We start from the raw sequence: 18,557 nt of genomic DNA on the forward strand, positions 1-18,557 counted from the left end.
ACCCCAAATCCCCTAAATTTTCTCTCCCTTTCGAATCATGTTACTTTAGAAATATTTTGAATCTCTTCTGTGTTGTACTTCAAAATACTTGAATCTTGTCTCTATTATACCTCAAATCCCCTAAATTTTCTCTCCCTTTCGAATCATACATTCTTCTATACCTCAATCGTGTAACACACAAACCTATTTTGCATTTTCCTTCAACTACTCACCCCCAGAATTAATACACCCTCGATCCATGCAATGTTTGAAACGAACCCGACACTATCGACCAAAACGACCAAGTTTTCAAAATTGATATTCCAAGTCGCTATAACGATTCAAGCTACGTTACCTCGCCAGCAATTTTTCCTGGGCTAATGGAGCGACGATCGTGCGACGGGAGCTCCGAACCGAGTACTCGCGATGACCTGGGTCGAAGGGTTCTTATGCCCTGCAGTGAATCAGTGAACGCCGACCTTTGGCAAGCGGTTACTCACTTGTTTTCCGCGGAGTGCTTCGTCCAGAGTAACGAACTATGCATCACCGAGGAGATAAACATTCCTAGCTGAGCTAAACTAATTTGATTTGCGCTACTGTTCATCTGATAACGCTTATCTGCTGGCCTGTGATCGTGATCTGTACTCCGGAGACACCAGCTACCCGTGTTTGGGACCGATCAGGCTTGGACGGCGATAATTGATACCCTAATTGATACCCTAATTGATAATCTGGGAAGGTAGACGACTAGGGAGGACATTTTCCTCCTGGCGCGAGACAACTTGTAAGATGAACGATGTGATTTTGGAATTCACACTGCGGTGCATGAATTTTCTTTTATTTAGGAAAAAAGAAAAACTGATTCTTGAAATGCCGAATGAATCTATAGAAGTATCAAATACTCTATCGAATCACCCAATTGTTTAATTTTAAATTCTATTAAAAATTCATATTGAAATAAATTGTCCAACATACATTAACAAAAAAAGTATACATATCGAATCGAGTAACCTCCTCCTTTTCGAAGTCGGTTAAGGGTGTATCCTGAATTAGGAGGTCTGAAAAAAGCGGCTTTTCGTGAATTTTTTTAGAATGGAAAAAAATAATTAATTCCATCGAACTTTTTCTCCTATTTTCATACATATTCGAGTAGTCTGTAGAAATTTTTTCAACGAGAAATATTCAAATTTAGTCGACTGCCGACGCACATTTGTAGGCCACCTCAGAATTAAAACCTCCTATCGGCGGGAAAGATGCAGTTCGTAATTTTGGTTTGACACAAAAAAAAAGAAAACCAAAAGAAATTTTCTGAAATGTGAAATTACTGCAAGTTTGAAAGAAGAACGAGTTCTTTGGGTGAAAAAAAGTCACTTTAACCGGTTAAAAAAGTTGTTTAAAATTTTGGTTGTATGAATTTTCTTAGTTTACATAGATGAGAAATGAATGAAAATGAAAATTTCTTTTGGTTTTTTTGTGAGGTGCCCTACAAATGTGCGTCGCAGTCGACTCAATTTGAATATTTCTTGTTGTAAAAATTTCTACAGACTACTCGAACATGTATGAAAATAGGAGAAAAAATTCGATGGAATGAATTATTTTTTACCATTCTAAAAAAATTCACGAAAATCCGCTTTTTTCGGACCTCCTAATTCGGTATACACCCTTAAAAAATAGAATTCACTGCACGTCACCCTGACAGAGAAGTCGGGGAATCGATGAATCGAAACGACGGCACAAAAAAGATAGTAAAAATAGCGCGGTCGGATCAAGGTACCGCGCGAAGGAAATTTCTTCCGCACAGTTCGTCCAGAAATAACCAAAAAATCTCGGCACGGTAGAATTAATTTATTCAAGGCTAGAGAGACACGCTACGAAAAGTTTCGTCATCCCGAGGAATCGCCGCCACGGTTCCTGGTTTCGAAATCTGCGCACGAACGGTATCCAGGGAATGAAATCGTTCCAGTTGAATGAAAATTACACCAAACCGAAACCAAACGTTTTTCTAACGCGAAACTCGCCAGCTGTGAAAAGTGCCGGTGGCTGTATTTTCCGAAACAATTTGAAAATATAAAAACGATTACTTGAACCCGCTCTATTTCCACGAGAACCAGTGCACAGGTATTTCGTCTGACTTTCCAGACTAATGGAATTCCTCGAGAGATACCCAGACGAGTGACAGAATATCGCGACGACATCTCGAAATAAACCCCGGTTCCATGACGCGTCCGAGAATAGAGCGCGGTCTACTAATAGCGGTACAAAATGGACGTCGATGGGAGAAAATTAAGGGGAAAACATATCGAAATGGTCGCGTTCGAGTTAATCGACGCGCTGGTAAACCAGAAGGAGCTATTACATTATCTTCGGAAAACGACGCGATAGGCATTATCTTGTTGGGCTGGACACAATGCAGTGGTCCGTTTGTTCGAGAATTCATTTCTGGCTCGATACCAAACGCGTTCTGGTCCTCTCCTCTCGCTCTCCGCGCATCCCACCCCCCCGAGAGATAACGAAAACGATAACGAAAACGAGGAGAAACGGCGACGAACGCGAAACGATCATCCGACTGTATTAAACGGACGTATCGAAAGCGATTCTCGTCGATGCGGTAAGAAGAATCCATTCCTCGGTTTAGTTCGCTCTACCGAAGGGTTGAAATGTGACGTGGGTACTCGTAGGTGGGTATTTTAGGGATCTGAAGGTTCGAGGTGAATGATTTCAGGTATCGGTTAGGAATGCTTCGAGTATTTGACACTAGGTGGTTACTAAAGATCCAGGATGTTTAAGGAGGTGCTCAAAAAGGCGAAACATACTTTGGAAAATTCTATAAAAAATCCACAAAACCGTGGTTCCACGATCGGAAGTTGTAAAGATACGCCACATCATGGGTATGCAGATATCGTAGTAATCACTGCAATCTCGCTGCCTCCCTGACACGAATAGGAATGACCAAAGACAACGAATGTGGCTGTGGCCACGAACTGCAAGATTTCGATCACATACTTCGGAATTGCCCACTATACGCACAAAAAAAAAAGGAAGACTATGACAGAGAAACTGCACAAGACGCACTGCCTTCGAGGCAGAAGAACTTTTACAGGAACCTAACCTTAGCAGCAATCCGGATAATCGCCGAGTTCCTAAAAGAAAACAACTTACAGATTTAACAGAAAACAAAACAACAATATACACAAAACTCCGAATCACAGAAGGACACCAACAATACAATAAACACAGAAATATATACAGACATACTACACTTGGAATAAAATCATATCTAGTACAAAGAGATACACTTAGGCTAAGGTGACTTCTACTATTAAGTATTACATGTAGCAATGTAAATATTTCTATTCTTGTATTTTTTATATCGAGGACTACTAGACCTACACAGATTTAAAGTCCGTATTTGTTTATTTTTTTTTAATAAACGCCAAACAAAAAACACACATGTTTAAGGAGACCGGCGCTTAGAAGTAAAATAGGAAAAGAGATAGTCGAATCGAACCAAAGTATATACGGATTGTTATCGATGAACAAACTTAAAATTTATAAAGCAATTGTCAAGTTTCTGAGAGACGCAAACTTCAAATTATAGTGATAGACAATAAAGTGCAAACAGTCAGACTCGACTACACTATAATAAAGAAAAAAGAAAGAAAGGATGTTTAAGTGCGTTTACATGGGTCAAGCTATTCGCACAAATCGGTTTGCACAAATCGGTTTGCACAAGCCGGCTTGCACAAGTAAATTGTAGCGTGTGAACGCAGGCATGAAAGTCTGCGCAAGCCAAAAATTTGGCTCGAGTGAGATCTGTCCTGACAGAAAATCGCCTCGAGATTAGGCTTGAAATTGCTGCGTGTAAACAATGTCCGAGCCTCAGTTACAATCTCAAACATACGCATTCGTCCAGATTTTCCATTTCGGACACAACAAACTACAATTCACGAGGTTCCTCACTTCGCAATTGTGCGAATCGAACTAAACGTGTGAACGGCAATATTTCATTCGGTTCATTTGCACGAATTGGCTCGCGCAAATAGTTTGAGCGTATAAACGCACCATTTAACGAGCAATTATTATTAACAGATTAAGGACCGCACATCGAGAGACTGCGTGTAGAAAACACGATAAAACTCGTGAGCGGTCCTTAATGTGTTAACACTATGCCGTCCGCATATCAAATCGAGATTTTTTCGTTTGACGCCGGTAGAACGTAGAACTGATTGATAGTTTTCGCATGGCGCTGGAGTGGTACCATCGGACGGCATAGTGTTAATAGCATTATCATTGCAGCAAGAACGCATTCTTCACTTTTGTTTGTCCTTTACACCTGTTCGAATGAACTGTATGTAGTCACGGTTGGATATTCTAAGGATTCAAAGATTCGAGGTGGATGATTTCAGATATCAGCTATCAATACTTCGAGTATGTGCCTCCAGGTGGCTACTAATACACTCTGTTCAAACGCAAATGGTCTTATCTTCTCGAATCAAAAATTGCAACGGACCCTTAACACGTTCACTGCCAGACTGATACTCTTGAAAATTTCTACCGCGATTTCATTTTGTTTACAGACTTTTGGAAACTGCGTAATGAAACATTTATTTTGGTATTTAGTTTTGTAACTTCATCGAAATTCAAGTATTTCATTTAAATTTATTTTCTATGACACTTAACTTTCAAAATGAATAGTTTTCGTTTTTCAGTGAAAAGCACTGTCGCCCATATATGGGTGACGTGGCGATCAACGTGTTAATCTAAAAATTGATTTCTAGTACAAAAATATACATGTCGAATTGAGCAACCTCCTCCTTTTCGAAGTCGGTTAAAAAGCAATCATCAATTCGCATTAAATTCCTCGTTGGACTCGAATGATGCTTCTTCTGTAAAAAGTGTAGCTTTTTATATCGAACGTAGTATTTATGTTTGTCGCACAGAGACTGAAATAAATAATCTCGTCGTCCCCGTAAAATCAGCCTAATTATAACCGTCGGCACGTTATTGTTTATCGTTCCAGTTTCTCAGAACTGTTTTTCAGGAAGTGTCTATCATCGCCACAAACCAATCGATGAATGCGTGCACGTGCTTTTGTTGGTTACACCCGGCTCTTTGTCTTATTGCTTAACCCAGATAAAAGGCATTAATGGTCCCATAAAACGATTATTAAAACGTTACTATACAGATAATTGGCTGTTACGCGTGCACCAGAACGGCTAAGTGGTAATTTTAGATGTTTGCTTGCTGCGTATCGGATACGTTGCTCCGAAACTTATTGGTAACGAAACGAAACGTTTCGATCTACCAAATGAAAAATAATTCTCATTTCCTATCTAAGATCCAAGTTTCTAACCGAGTTCTAGCTTCCTAACTTCCTAACTTGCCGAGGAATTCTAAATAAAATTCTGGCTTAATTTGCGATCTTTACTTCCAGAAATTAAGAAGTAAATGTTCGAATCGAATAAAATTCTGTGATAAAAATAAGACTATAATAGAGAGGAAGTATTTGTTTACTTGTACTATTGTATCTGCTAGGAAGGAAATTTGATTAACGTAATTAGCTTGTTAAGGAGGAGGAAGTGTGTTCAACTTGGTCCAAGAAGCCAACTCGTTTCCAAGCCCGTTAGGTTGGCATTCATGGCGTCTTCCTGGAAACGCCACGGAAACAAACAATTCGTTTTCATGCCAGGAAAGAAGGCCCCGTTTATGGGGCTCGTTCAATTCGATTCAGCTTCTGTATTGAGTCTAATTGGAAAATTGTCAGGTTTTCTGTGAAATTTTCGTGCTTCTCAATTGGTACCGGACGCGGAGGATCTAGGGATCGTTGAGGAGGACGCCAAGAATCGTTCGCTAAGCTGGAGATAGAAAAAGATGAAAACCTTATTCGATCTCGTTTAATTAGCGTTAAAAAGAATCGTTCCAAATATTTTAATTAATTATATCGTAAGGTGAAGTCACTCCAAACGTCTTGAATTTATATTTCGGCAAATGCAACAACAAAGTTGAGATAATTCATTGAGCACGGTTAAAAATAAAGCCAAAAAATCGTACGCGATAAAAAGTTTCGTGATAAATGTAAATCGAGTGAAAATGGAGGAAAAAAGTTATAAAATAATAAAAGTTATAAAATAATAAAAGTTATAAAATTAAGATTTTATGCGAAGAGAACTTCGGAAATGATACTCGAAATGTTTACAATAACCTTTAAGTAGAATTGTTACGCGTGTATTATTGTGTGTATAATTTTAGTTTATTATGTACGAGTAAGGAATGGTTGGCCGCGGACCGTGATCCGCGAAAAAAGAATCTGTCTTTCCCCTTTATCTCGGTTCTTTCGACACATGAAACAACAATCAAGTGGAAAGTTATAGCGTCGCGAATAAATATTGAAATGAACTACATAAAGATCGTCGCGACCCTGCGTCGTCGTTAAATCTCTGTCTAATCGATAAATCGAGTGGATGCCAATATTTGCACGATCGAGAGTAACGTTCGATGTTGGCGGAACAATTGTTTTCGTTAAAGGATTATTTACTAGAGGAATGTGACCTTGCGACGATAAGAAAAAGCAGCGATGGAAGGAAAAACGAATAGAAAATGCAAAAGGAAAAGGGAAAATTTAATGTGGAATATGGAAAATATGATACGAGAGCGAAAACTAAAAGCGGAAAATGAAAAATGGAAATGAGTGAAATTATATGGAATATTTGTCGGTTATAAAAGTAAGGTTCGACGTACAACGACAACACTGAAAGGGTTTTATCTATCGCCAAGAATTTCGTAAATACTCGAAAGTAATCAAGCATGACGAGTGATCGCAGAATAATCTTTATTAATCAATCGCGCTCGAGCATCCGAAACAACGAGCACTCCAGCTACTGATATTCGTGTGGAGGAAACTTTTCGACCTTGGAGAAAAAAACGACCCTCTATCGGTAAAACCAAAAAATAAATGGCGTTCATACGGTCAACAATTGTACAGTAGAGACTTCCATATCCGAACTAATAGGGAGACCATAGCGGCCGGATAGTGGAATATTCAGATAATAGAACAATTATTAGGTTGTCCTGTCGATTTCTGATTTTTTTGTAACAGTAGAATACATTAGGTTGTCTGTAAAGTCCGTGGCGATTTTTGGTTGGTGGTACAGGCGATATAGAAGATTGCAAAAGCTTTGCTTATCGTGTTACTCGTGTCAGTTTTACATTCTTTTTAAGCAATAGAATATATCGGGTTGTCTGTAAAGTCCGTGGCGATTTTTAGTAGGTGGTAATGGTTGAAAAGAAATAACGTATACATCCCTTAAAAGATGGAAAGGTTGTGCGACAAAATGGTACCTATGTAATTCAATAAATAACATCAAAATTCAAACGTGGCCTTGAATTTTTCTTAAAAATCGGCACGAACTTTCTGGACAACCCAAAATATCATTTATTCAAGTAGAAATGAACAATATTGAGCTTCCTTCAAAAGGGTCCCGCTAAGTCACATACATTTTGTATTGTAAGTAGCTGGGTAGAATTACGTTCCAGTTGTACCTCAAACCATACAAGTCCTTTTTAACCGACCTCGAAAAGGGTGCATCGTATTTAGTATGTTGTATTTAATAATTTAACCAAATTCATCGAGAGCCGGTGATTAATAAAATAACTTTTGGAAAGAAAATATAACCGACTTCGAAAAAATATCAAAACTGCACTAACAAGTATGAAATAATTTCTAGTTAATTGACACGAATACTTGCCAGTTCTAGTTATAATTGGTTAAAAGTACGAAATAATTTCTATTTTCTTTGTATTAAATTTTGTTAAATAAACTTTTCGTAGTCGGTTAATATAGAAATGGTTTATATAGAAATTGTTTCGTACTTTTCAGTGCATTTTCTCATACTTTTAAGCAATTACAGAGCAATTGTGGCATTATATAAATACACGCATACCATTACCATTCGTTCAACACTATTTAATATACTTCAATACAAAACTACTCGATACAAAGCTACTCGATATAAATATACTTCAATACAAAGCTGCTCGATACAAATATACAAATATACTTCGATACAATAGGTCAACACAAAGGAAATAGAAATTATTTTATACTTTTACGCAATTATATCTAGAGCTGGTGAGTATTCATATAACCTAACTAGAAATTATTTCATACATTTTAGTGAAATTTTAATGTTTTTCGAATTCGATTTCATTCTTTTTCCAAAAATTACTCTATTCAAATGATTCAAATGCTTCGACACGAGAAAGCACGTATATATCAGGGTATTCGGATAATGGGAGTACGGATACGGGAGTCTCTACTATATATGTATATAAAAATTTATTTGAGAGGAAAATTCTCACGAAAGTCAATGAAAAGACTCAACTTCGGGGCCCTGTATTTTTTGAACTATTTTAAAAATATCACAATGACTGAAATTCCCCCTATTTTTAGTTGAAAGTAAATGAGTAAAAGCGAATGTAAATGGCTAGTTTCGAAGCGTTCCAATCTCTCGAGTGGTGATCTATTATCGTTTTGCAGACGAGTCAAACGATAATGTAATTAGCGGGGATCGCTATCTGTTTTCGAACATCGTGTAGACACTGAAATCTTGATGGATTTACGATACGATAGCGCTTTTGTCTGATCGATATCAAAACTCCAAGTGATTTACAACCTGCAACCTGTTTAAACACGTGCCGAGACATCGATCTCTCAGATTTCGTCGATTTTTGATAAGAATAAGTGATTCTTGAGCGATTTTCTGACTAAAAAACCAAAGACGAGCGATAACGCAAAATCCAGAATAATTTACACCCGTGGAATTTACACGTGCAACGATACTTATTCGTCAACATTTTGCGAATTCGGGAACCTCGTAAGCCTACGATAATTTACAAACGTTGCAATGAATCAAGGAACCCTAAAGAATAATTTACAACGTGTCTGTGTGACAGAATAAAGTATGAGACAACCGACTGGGGAAGTTTCCTGCAAACACGAACATAAAACAACAAACCAATATTTTTCCTAATTATTCCTGCTTACGTTCTTACTGTTGTTTTTTTTAAATAATAGCCAAATGTACTAATACGATGAATAGGAAAAATTCGAATTCAAAGTATAGGAAAAATTCGAATTCAAAATATAGGAAAAATTCTAATACGAAATTCATCGGAGTTTTCGAATCTTCAGAGAGACCCTCGAAGTAGGACAATAGAATAGAGCTCGAAATAGGGATCGAGTGATCCTCGAAACAGGGCGGCTCGATTCCCCGGAAAAATGGCGGAATTTCGAGGTCTCGAGATAGAAACAGGCCTCGATAATAGGAATCGATGAGATCCTCCAGACGAGGAGCGACCGTATTTCTCAAAACCAACAATGTACCAAGTATGAATAACAAATATAAGATTAGAAACTTGGCACTTTAATCCAAGAAAATAACGAGCAAATATTTCTACTTGAAGTACAGTTACGACAAAGTAATAAATAAACAATAAACGAACGATTGTAAAAGCACAGAATTAATTTCTACGACTGATATCCGTTAGACCAGTGATTCCCAAAGTGGGCACCACAGCCCCTTGGCGGGTGCTGCCCAGCAATTCAGGGGGGGGGGGGCGCTGATGGCCAATATGGGCTGTAATTCAAAAGTTATTAGCAAAAAAATAGAAACCAATTGGAAATAGTCAATCGCGATGATTTAAGATTACTGGTTGACGAAAATAGAGCCGAGGATTATGTTAGATTCCGATTTATTACAAGTTCGGTTTCTAATACAATTCGGTACTTCGAAACTATATTACCGCTACGTTCCTACTCCTGTTGTATTATGTTACGAAAAAGCTCGAGAGTGGAGTTTTTGGTGTGCCTTATAAAAGTTTGCGTTCAAGGATTCAGAAGGTGGTGGAAATAAGGGGATGGACCAATGAGAATCGTAGGATGTTAAGGAGTCGGACGTGTTATTCGAAGTTAGCGAGCAAGGGTACGTGGGTCGAATGCTTAGTTGGTGTATGGACGGATGAATAGGTTTGAAACTTAAAAATATTTACTTATCCCATGAAGACAAAACTACCGACTAACCTAAAGTAGCGAAGATTAGATGGTACAGTACAGGAGATACGTGAAAAAGTGGAGGACTCGAGGAGTTATCATAGAAAAATAAAAGATCCCCATAGAAAACTACAAGAAAGTAGAAAAAGATGCGAAATCGAAACGAGCTGCCAGTACATGAAAGTCCTTTCCAAAATCACAAAAAAATACAGTACAGGAGATACAGATTAACCTAAGCGATATCCAACATCTCCCACCTTAAGATTCAAGGGTAACCGACAATAATTTGTATAAATTACATACGTAAATTTTTAATTCTAAAAGGTATTAGTTAACCTAGGGCGGTATTCAACGATTACTAAATTGTTAGCAGCACACCAGGTTCATCCTTCTCGTTTAACTTTTTTTTTGCATTACATTCTATTCCGAGTTCAATAAATAGTTTCATAATTTCATCGTTCGATATTTCTAATTTACACCTTTCTTTGCTATATTTTACGAAAAAGGTAGAAACATCGATGCATACATATTTCGTATAAATTGCTATCGAAATTTTAAAGAATTTAATTTCCAGGGGACGCTGAGTAATATTTTCTCTGAAAAGGGGGCGGTAGGACAAAAAGGTTCGGGAACCTCCGCGTTAGACCCATATAAAAATCAGTTCGATACAAGATGGGCATGGAAATTAATATCGGCCAACATTGTGACACGACGAGCATGCAACCAGAGGAACGGGAGGGGGTGGGGGGCAATTCTCGATATAAATGTCGCGAGGCTATCGAAACGGTGTCCCGACCTCGAGGTTTCGTCCCCGCAAGAATGGGTGGCAACAGTAATTCCCAGCGCGTACTTTAGGGAGGACTACACGACGACGTTCCCCATTCACTCCAATTCGCGAGCGTGAATGGAACGCTTAAGACACGCTGTACACTGTGTATAAACACACAATCGTGCCTAAAGTGGTGAAAGAGGTGAAGGGGCCACATGCCGGGGCCAAAGTTCGAAACAACTTATCTGCTGATTCGTTGTGCATTTATTTACCAACATAAACAGAGAGAAAGAGGGACGGAGCGAAAACGATAGATTCAGAAATTGTCAACACGGATTTGGAGCCGGTTCGTGGACTCGACGATTTTAGGAATCGAGCCTCGATTATTGAAATAAATCTAGGGATAACGAACTGATCGGATAATAACGAAATACAGTAGAGACTCCCGCATCCGTACCCCCATTATCCGAACACTCTGATATACGGATGTTCTATTATCCGCATGTTCTGCTATCCACGCAACGTGCTTTCTCGTGTCGAAGCATTCGAATCATTTGAATAGAATAATTTTTGGAAAAAGAATGAAATCGAATTCGAAAAACATTAAAATTTCACTAAAATGTATGAAATAATTTCTAGTTAGGTTATATGAATACTCACCAGCTCTAGATATAATTGCGTAAGAGTATAAAATAATTTCTATTTCCTTTGTGTTGACCTATTGTATCGAAGTATATTTGTATATTTGTATCGAGCAGCTTTGTATTGAAGTATATTTATATCGAGTAGCTTTGTATCGAGTAGTTTTGTATTGAAGTATATTAAATAATATTGAACGAATGGTAATGGTATGCGTGTATTTATATAACGACACAATTGCTCTGTAATTGCTTAAAAGTATGAGAAAATGCACTGAAAAGTACGAAACAATTTCTATTTAAACCATTTCTATATTAACCGACTACCGAAAAGTTTATTTAACAAAATTTAATACAAAGAAAATAGAAATTATTTCGTACTTTTAACCAATTATAACTAGAACTGGCAAGTATTCGTGTCAATTAACTAGAAATTATTTCATACTTGTTAGTGCAGTTTTGATATTTTTTCGAAGTCGGTTATATTTTCTTTCCAAAAATTATTTTATTAATCACCGGCTCTCGATGAATTTGGTTAAATTATTAAATACAACATACTAAATACGATGCACCCTTTTCGAGGTCGGTTAAAAAGGACTTGTATGGTTTGGTACAACTGGACTTGAGGTACAACTGGAATGTAATTCTACCAAGCTGCTTACAATACAAAATTTATGTGACTTAGCGGGACCCTTTTGAAGGAAGCTCAATATTGTTCATTTCTACTTGAATAAATGATATTTTGGGTTGTCCAGAAAGTTCGTGGCAATTTTTAAGAAAAATTCAAGGCCACGTTTGAATTTTGATGTTATTTATTGAATTACATAGGTACCATTTTGTCGCACAACCTTTCCATCTTTTAAGGGATGTATACGTTATTTCTTTTCAACCATTACCACCTACCAAAAATCGCCACGGACTTTACAGACAACCCAATATATTCTATTGCTTAAAAAGAATGTAAAACTGACACGACTAACACGATAAGCAAAGCTTTTGCAATCTTCTATATCGCCTGTACCACCAACCAAAAATCGCCACGGACTTTACAGACAACCTAATAATCGTTTTATTATCCAGAAATTCCACTATCTGGCCACTTTTGTCTCGCTATTAGTTCGGATACTGGAGTCTCTACTGTAACGAGTAGACAGCGGATCTTTATGCAAAATAAAATCTTCGCGAGCATGCCTACAAAAATTTAACCTAAATAGGAATTTATTTTATTCTGCAAATATTACAACACGAACTTTACTTTCAATCTTTTTTTATATTCTTTCATATTGTTTGCATTCTGTAGGTTCTTGCATATTCAAATTTCTTATAAATGCATAAAGATCCACGGTCTAGTAATGAGATTTCTTGGCGAGGACAAGTTATACATGAATATCGAAATCGAGAAGTGGAATTTAATTTTGAAAATACTGCTATTCTTCTTTAATTTAGACTTTTTTTTCTATTAGAGTGGAATAGTGTTGAAGTTCCGATAATGGAGGCTCTACTGTACAAGCATGTAGCATTTGTATCTACATGTGAAAGTGATGGGGTGTGTAGGATAATCCCTCGATAAAAGAACGAATGTCGTCTTCGACATAAGGACACGGTAGCGGGCGATTTGTATATTTAGTGTCTTTTTAGTGTCTTTAGATGAGAGTTTCAGAAATAGCCGCAAACGGGCCAATAAACCCCCGGCGCTGTCCCTGTTGCGGGCCACTGGACCGTCACACCCCCGTGCAACCCCTCACCGACGCTCTTTTGTTCGAGCTTCACCCAGGTCAGGGAAAGTGAAAGAACGAGGGAACTATATTTGCCAGTGTCGGTTCGTACACGACGGTTTTATCGAATTGTTGTTCGCTCTCGGAAACGAAGGAGTGGTCGAGGAATCGGAGGCCAGTGATAGGCAAATGTTTTATCTAGATAAAAGTGACGAACAAGGAACGAAAGATAGAGAAAATAAACGTTGGAATTAGAATGATAGTAATTGTACGAATAGTGGCCGCAAAAATCTTGGGACACCATGCGAAGCTCGCGTTACATTTCAAATAGATCTGTGTTAATTAAATAAATGCAACGTATAGGAACACAAAGGAATACAATAATGTCTTTCTTTGGCAACAATAATGTGGAATATGTAACACACAACTGACTCAAGACTCTTGCACGGTACAGTAGGGATTCCCGTATCCGTACCCCCGTTATCCGAATACAGTAGTCTCCATAAATGCACAAATTTCTGTCCCATAAATGCACAAATTTCTGTGCCATAAATGCACTAGGAGTCCGATGCAATGTCTAGGAGTTCGATCGTCGAGTAGTGTAACGTGATCGTATATTCTCTAATGTTGACCCTTGGATGTTGAAAGAAGCTTAATTTTGTTCACTTCTACTTGGATAAATGATGTTTGATGCAAAAGAAAGTAATTGTTCTATTATCCAAAAATTCCCCTATCCACTTCTGTCTCCCTATTAGTTCGAATATGGGAGTGTCTACTGTACTATAAATGTTGTAGACACGCAGCACGTGGATTGCAATTTTATTTGAACGTTGAAAGACGCTTAATTTTGTTCGCTTCTACTCGAATAAATGATGTTTGATGCAAAAGAAGGTAATTGTTCTATTATCCAAAAATTCCCCTATCCACTTCTGTCTACCTATTAGTTCGAATATGGGAGTGTCTACTGTACTATAAACGTTGTAGACACGCAACACGTGGATTGCAAATTTATTTGAACGTATATCGATGTTTGAATATAATTGCTGACTACTTTTGTAATCGTATCGCGCGTAAATAGGAGAGCACGTTGTCGAGCACGTTGTAGAGCACGAGAAGTTTCCATAAAAGTCCCAAGCACCACGCGCCAGTGAAACAAGGTCGATTCATCGATAGGTTGGTCCGATTACCGATTCAAAATTAATATTCTAATCACTGTCGAGCCCCTCCGTATGGAAATTAGGTAATCGTTAAGTCGCCTACGTCACGCGGACGTTCTCACGGTCCGCGGAGTGGAAACAGATGTCACACCCGTTTTACGGTCAAGCGTATGCCGGAATAAAAAAATGAAATTACGCTGCTATTACTAAGAATGCAATTTACCAGAACTCGTGTATTAATTTTTATCTGGATCGAACTCTCGAGTAAAGAGAAATCTTAATATTTAACCGACTTCTTTTATGGGCAGAATTCAGAGTTGGGTAAAATTTATTGGGCCAAGAAAAAATATTCCAAACGCTGTTTCTTATGGAAGGTAGCGCATAGGTCGAAGAAAACTATATTTGAAAAAGGGAACTATTGGGCTGTCTGGAAAGTCCATGCCGATTTTTAGTAGGCGGTACAGGTCTGAATATATCGGAATGGCTGAAAACAAATAACACGTGCACATTCCTTAACAGGTGGAAAGGTTGTGGAACAAAATGCTACATATACAAAATATACATCAAAATTCAAATATGCATCTGAATTTTTCTTAAAAATAGGCACGAACTTTCCGGACAACCCAATAATTATCGGACCGATCGGAATATTTTCATATCGATAACCCGAAGCTTGGAACCGGAATATTTCGGCTCCCTGTACTCGACGATAAAAACAAGCTGGAGAAAGAAACATTCCAACCCAAGAAACCACAACTAACGAATGGAATATTCCACTGCTCAAACAGACTACTCGCTACCTGAGATACATACAATTATACCCAGCAAAGAACCTGACGAATTTTCCAGAGTGGAAGCCGAGAGCAACGCGCACGTGTACGGGCGACCACGTGCAAGGGGAAGCTGCGCGTTGCGCAGGCGCCGAGCGCGACGGCGGGAAGTCCTCGGGAGCGTTGTTGAAATACGAAACTTGCCACACAACGCGTGTACTCCTCGCATCGTCTATGGTATTTCCGTTCGACGCACACCCATACATGTAAAAACCCCGCGCGTGAAGAAGCAACGGATACATTTGTATATACAATACACGTACACATGTGCGCGTGACGAAATCCACACGCAACTCGACGAGAAGCACGTAAACGAAAGGGTCTATCAAGATTACCTTTTCTCGCGAGCTCACTGTCACAGGCTGCTCGAAATTTCACGGCGGGAAAGGGAGAGGAGGAATCAACAACGCCCGAACGAGACACGCGCGTGTTCGTGGTCGCGTGGCGCGCGTGTACTGAGACAGAACGCGCGATGTACCCGAAAGTCAGCACGACCAGCGTGTCCCGTCGGCTGTGCACGGCTCTCATCGGTCACCGATAACGACCGAATGCCAGATTGGTCCGTCTCGACGCTGAGGATCGTTGGACAACTTGGACACACGCTACGACTCGCGCAACTACGCACGAGGACCTCTCGCGACATGCGACGACTTCATAAAATTCGAGAAATTTGTTGGATAGTAGAGTTCTACGTAATATTCAACGCGAAATTTTGAATACGACGAATGGGAAATATTGGAACGGGATATCTTTAGTTTGGTAACACCGGGGACAAGATAAAATATTCTGAAAGAAACGGTGCTATCGGGATGTTTGCGCAAAGTACAATAGAAAATATAGGTTTGGTGTAGGTGAGTTTACTGATCTAAGTGCAATCGTGGTTGCGGAGTTGCGTGGAGCGTCACCGCTTTGAAGTTCGGTCGGCGAGCCCGCGTACTACGTCACGCAATCTCTGTTGCGCTCACTCTTCTTCCCCCTTGCTAACCTTTATATAAATGTAATTTTCTTTAGAAGACGATATCTACGTTTTCCCGAATTTTTAAAGAAAAATGAAAGTACAGCAGTTGCTTACGTAGCTATTTAGTTGAATAGGTCTCCTCTTAGGCAGAGATGGGCAAAAACCTTAGGCTTGGAATAAATCTGAAGTTTGCTGACATGTTTGTCTCGTTTCCTTCTTTGGAAAATGTTGAAAAGAGGAAACGAGACAAACATATCGGCAAACTTCAGATTTATTCCAAGCCTAAGGTTTTTGCTCATCGCTGCTCTTAGGGATGCCACTAGTTTTGTTGGGGCCCACCGGTCTCCTTATAGCTCGGGTACCTCGGGATTGCTAAACCCGTAATGTAGCTACAATCGGTAGCTACAGCCCCTGAGGGGAATATGACTAATCATTTCTTTCTTTATTTGCTATTGAATTAGACTCGAGCCAAACTCTGACCTATAAAGATGACTAACTTTAACACGTTGACTGCCAGACAAATATTCTTTAAAGTTTCTACTAAAATGAAGTATTATTTAAACTATTGGAGACCGCATAATCAAACATTTATCGTCGTATTTATTCTTGTAATTTCGTCAAAATTCATGAATTTGGTTTAAATTCATTTCCTTTGATGCTTGACATTCGGAATTAATTTCGTTAGTTCTTCAGTGGAGAAAGCACTGTCGCCCACATGTGGGCGACATGGCGATCAACGTGTTAATATACTTAAAAGGAGGAGAGGGATGGACGGTGGAGCAGTGCGTAACGTACCCGACTACCACGCTGAGAGCCCGGGTTCGAATCCCGGCCTGTCAGCCCCAGTTTTTCAAGATATAACTAATAAATATAAGGTTCGAAAATCCTATGGCGTAATGATAATTATAATGGAAAAGAAATAAGAAAAAGAATCAGATAATATATAATGGAAGAGGGGCCCTTTATGATCATCCCCATGAACCTCTACAGTGACTCGAGTACAGAGTAACTAGACTCCGGATACATATGGAAATTCGTGTATTCATGTTAAAAAAATAAAAAATTAAAACTTCAACAAATGTACGTCTTACTCGACTAGCAGCTTTTCCAGTAAAGAGTCGCCATCCACGGTCGTCGACGCGAAACGATAAGCTGTTCCCTCGCGTTTCGATCGAGAACGGGAAATCGATACGCTCTCTCGGTCGATGGAATCGGATCGTCGAGTTCGAAAAATGCCACCGCGGCGTAGTTAGCCAACGCAAGTTCTCCCTCGATTGTCGATAAGAACTCCGGAGGCGACTGCCCGATAACCCGTTCCAGCGGGAGATTGCGCGACCGCCGAAACAGCTCGACAACCCGTTTTCTTAAAAAAAGTTTAGAGTTTGAAAGAAACATTAACATGCTACGTAGCGACAGTTCCTGTTTGGAAAATACCATAGATTCGAGAAATGTGATTAGATTAGAATTAAGAACTGGTTAATGAGAACTGGTTAATGAGATGAAAATGACTGCGATTAACAACGTAGCAAATGTTGCAATTCTAGAAAGTATTTCCAAAAGTGAGATTATCGTTTTATAGGAGATACGACATGTCGAAGTATCGTAACGCAAATGCCAATATTCAAAGTACGAAACGTTGTACTCTGTAATTGTAAACGGAATAGATATTGCTGAAAGTATTATATCGTTGAGTATTATAGCCAAGGCTGTCGTTTCTATACTATAACAAATACAGTGGACGTAGAATGTATTCGTACACCGATCAATTTCCAAAAAAAACTTTTGTGTGAAATTGTAGTTTCTCAATTTCTTTCTTGTGTAATCAATGGTATTTGACATATTCTCGGAAGTCTCTAAGATAGATACAGTCCAAACAACGTTTACTAGTTCATATAATTTGTGAGAGTAACAAAAAAAAAAAATGCGAAAAGTGGGTGAAAGTATAGAAGCAATAAGTATTTGTACGATTCTTATGACTAGACTGCGGATCTTTATGCGAAATAAAATTTTCGCCAACGTGCCTATAAAAATTGAACCCAAATAGGAATTTATTTTATTCTGCAAATATTATATTATATCATGAACTTTAATTTCAATCTTTTTTATATTCTTGCATATTGTTTGCATTTTGTAGTTTCTTGCACATTAAAATTTCCAAAAAACTTTTGTGTGAAATTATAGTTTCTTAATTTCTTTTTTTTTTTTTTGTAATCAATGATATTTTACATATTCTCGGAAGTCTCTAAGATAGATATAGTCCAAACAACGTTTACTAGTTCATATAATTTGTGAAAGTAACAAAAAAAAAATGCGAAAAGTGGGTGAAAGTATAGAAGCAATAAGTATTTGTACGATTCTTATGACTGGACTGCGGATCTTTATGCGAAATAAAATTTTCGCCAACGTGCCTACAAAAATTGAACGTAAATAGGAATTTATTTTATTCTGCAAATATTATAACAC

At 38.4% G+C, this 18,557-nt stretch overlaps 1 protein-coding gene across 4 annotated transcripts in view; it reads right to left on the reverse strand.

Moving 5' to 3' along the window:
- LOC128880426 (monocarboxylate transporter 3) overlaps positions 1-18,557 on the reverse strand; it is a 43,053-nt gene that overhangs the window by 21,084 nt on the left and 3,412 nt on the right. Inside the window, exon 1 of one of the 4 annotated variants that reach the window (XM_054130486.1) lies at positions 15,472-16,278. The exons of 2 other annotated variants lie outside the window; for them this stretch is intronic. The gene's annotated coding sequence lies outside the window, so the exon portion shown is untranslated. Of the gene's footprint in view, positions 1-15,119; positions 15,451-15,471; positions 16,279-18,557 lie in introns of those variants that run through there. One more of the 4 variants, XM_054130488.1, reaches the window with a different exon arrangement.

The sequence above is a fragment of the Hylaeus volcanicus genome, chromosome 7 (genome assembly GCF_026283585.1).
Source record: "Hylaeus volcanicus isolate JK05 chromosome 7, UHH_iyHylVolc1.0_haploid, whole genome shotgun sequence".
NCBI classification, from domain to species: domain Eukaryota; kingdom Metazoa; phylum Arthropoda; class Insecta; order Hymenoptera; family Colletidae; genus Hylaeus; species Hylaeus volcanicus.